Here is a 3,241-nt window from a genome sequence, read left to right as displayed (position 1 = left end):
TGAAAGTGCCCTTGAGTGTTTTTGGAGAACACGTTTATTGGTCGTGAGAGTCTCGTGTGCCATGGGGAGCGCGGGGGCGGTGGGTGGCGCACACAGGTCAGGAGGTTAACACCTGCTTGCCTCAACTAGGGAGTCGGTTTCAACGTTAAACACAGCCAGCAAACCGCGTCCCTCTCGGGGCTCCTCCCCCTCGCACAGACCCTGGGGGCCGAGGCTGTTTCCACTGCCCAGAACTTGAATCAAGTGACCTCGGTTCACAGAACCTGAAGGCAGGTCCCTGTGTATCTCTCAGTGCTGTTCACCTTGCTGCAGGGGTTTTCCATCTTGGAGATGCAGCTGTGATGATAAGTCTTCACGTGCTCAAAACTCAGGTTAAGATCTGAAAAGGTCAGCTTGATTCCCACGTGACCTTCACTGGGACTTTGACCTTCCGGGTTCAGTCTCTGCATCCTGTCCCAGCCAAGCTGGTGTTGGCTCCACCCGGACCAACTTCCTGGGAAGACACAGCTTGGCATTCGGGCAGAAGGAGCCTCCTGAGATGATGACCCAGCATCCCGGTGCCTCTGCTGCCCGACAGTGTTCGCCCTCCTCCACCGTGAGCATCCCCTCCCTCGGCTCTGCCGGCATTGCTGCTCTGGCTCCTGAGGCTTTCACAGTCACAGCGCTGGATGCCGAGGGTGCCTCGCTCTTTGGCACGAACCCTGCCGGGGAGTTGGCACTGTCCATCTTCACAGCGGGGCCTGAGGCTTGGGTGGTGGCTGGCTGGGCAGTGGCCTCGCAGCTGAGGCCCGTGAACTGTGTGCAGCACAGCAGCGCCCTGCTGACCCCGGCCATCGAGCCCAGGTGCATCCCCGGTTTGCAGAGCACTGAGCGGCCGTGTCTGCCTGTGAGAGCAGCCCCCAGCTCAGCCCTGTGGCAAAGCCACATGGGTGTGGCCGGGCGCCTTGCAGGGTCAGCCGGCATCAGGGCTGGTCTGGTGATGGGCTGACGGGCTGATGTTTCCTTTCAATGCGTCCCTGTTTAAAGAAACACAATGAGGAGACTGGCTCCTCTTCCTCCTGCACGTGCACCTTGGAGGCTAGTCCCTGTTCCTCGCAAAGGCCAGAGGCTGCCCCAGGACGGGGTGCGGAGCTGGCGGGCAGAGTGGGGGCCCCTCTGGGGTCGGAGCGGGAGGCTGGCTCCCGCACGCGTCCCCCGGGGTCCTCTCCTCAGGGCTCCAGGCTCTCACCTGATCTGCCCGTTTGATGGAGCCCCCGTGAGGTGGGCAGGACCCAGAGCTGGGCGAGCAGCCCCAGGAGGAGGGGAGCAGGTCCGAGTGAGCCAGCAGCCCAGGAGGTCCGACAGATTTCTCGTTGTACGAGTCATGTTTGCAACTCACCCAGAAGAGTGGTGCACATCCCTGTGGGTGCTTTCAGTTCACCTCCCTTTACTAAACTTCTGCTCTAGTGGGAGAGCTTACTAATTCAACTTTTCTCTTTCTAGATAAAAGCTTCCCCCTTTTCCGTAACTAAACTATACAGTATATACACGGTTTTTACCAGATCATGTTTAGTGATGTGAAAAACTCAGAAACTTGTCATTTTTCTCTGATGACTGGGAACCCAGAGAGCTCGGAGGGACCCCAGCTGAAGCACCCGTGTGGAGCGGAGACGCCACACCTCCCTCAGCAGGGCCTGGCCTCACAGCGATGGGAGTGGGCTGGCAGCCACGTCTAACTTCGGCCTGGCGTGTGCCTTGTTCTTACTGCTGTGCAGTTGCAGCGTCAGGCGCCGGCCTTTGCAGACCTGGACATTGTGCTCCGTGTGTGTCCCCACGCCCGCCCCCGCATGCCGGCACCCTGACCTCAGGGCCACCCCCAGAGGCCCCGACGCTGCTGGTGACACGGGCTGTGTGCAGAATGCAACATCAGAGCTCTGCTCCGTCTCAGAGTTTCCTGGGGTGTGTTTTACAGAACTGGGTCATTTTCAGTGATGCTCCCACGTATAGGAAGAAAATGTTATTTTACTGTAACGTTGCTTTCTCCAAGATTCCTTGGGATCCAGGGAGAAATGGCCCCAAGTGGCTCTCTAAATGACAACACCGCAGTTCAGCTGAAACTAATCTGTGAGTGGGAAGCGGAACAGCATGAAATTCCTTAGCTTTTAAGCCACTGAATCCGACTGAGCCTTCTGGACTGGGTTTGTTTATCATCCTGGATCCTGGTTTGAGGGGAGACCCCGCTGATTCGGGAAGAAAGGAAGTGGAAGGATTGAGTGTTCTCAGAGACCTCCTGAGGGGGCCCTGGTAACTGCATGTGGCGAAGACGCTCCTCGAAACTGATCGCTTAGTTTGAAGTCTGTTTCAGAGCCACCTGCAAGCTCATCTAGAAGTAAGTGCTGTGTGCCACGCTCTATCAAACCAGTCAATCCTAAGGGAAATCAACCCCGAATACTTATTAGAAGGAATATGCTGAAGCTGAAGCTCCAGTACTTTGGCCACCTGATGTGAAGAGTCAGCTAATTAGAAAAGACCCTGATGCTGGGAAAGATTGAGGGCAGGGGAAGAAGGGGACGACAGAGGATGAGATGGTTGGATGGCATCACTGAGTCAATGGACATGAGTTTGAGTAAACTCTGGGAGTTTGGTGATGGACAGGGAGGCCTGGTGTGCTGCGGTCCATGGGGTCGCAAAGAGTCAGACACGACTGAGTGACTGAACAACAATTGTCTATTGGTTAAGCTGAACTGGCTATTTGGGTACTGAAGGAGATCTCCCCTTGAAAATGGCCAAATGGGGCTCTCTTATGTTGTAAAAACTGGTTTTTGCCTGTGCAGTGAGAGGAAGTGGCTTTCTAAGAGGAACCTGCTTTTCTCCCCCTGTGCCTTTGAGCTGTACACATTCTGACAGTTCCTGAGACTGAAGAGGAAAGAGGGACTGCAGGGAAACTGAGGTCTCTGTGTGGATGTCTGTCACAGAGGCATGTCTTCCCCGACAGAGAGTATCAGACTTATGCAGCATGTGCAAACGAGCTGTGTGACTCGCTGAAAAGAAACTAAAGTGAAAGTGAAGTCGCTCAGTTGTGTCCGACTCTTTGCGACCCCATGGACTGTAGCCGACCAGGCTTCTCAGTCCATGGGGTTCTCCAGGCAAGAAGACTGGAGTGGGTTGCCATTTCCTTCTGCAGGGGATCTTCCCGACCCAGGGATCGAACCCGGGTCTCCTGCATTGGAGGCAGACGCTTTAACCTCTGAGCCACCAGGGA

General features: G+C 55.8%; 1 non-coding gene across 1 annotated transcript; it reads right to left on the bottom strand.

Moving 5' to 3' along the window:
• Positions 1 to 3,169: 3,169 nt before the first annotated feature.
• Positions 3,170 to 3,241, bottom strand: TRNAW-CCA. The gene has a single exon. It is a non-coding gene; the product is annotated as a tRNA-Trp (tRNA).

The sequence above is a fragment of the Bubalus bubalis genome, chromosome 1 (assembly GCF_019923935.1).
Source record: "Bubalus bubalis isolate 160015118507 breed Murrah chromosome 1, NDDB_SH_1, whole genome shotgun sequence".
Taxonomy (NCBI): Eukaryota; Metazoa; Chordata; class Mammalia; order Artiodactyla; family Bovidae; genus Bubalus; species Bubalus bubalis.
This window is presented reverse-complemented; position numbering and strand designations above follow the sequence as displayed.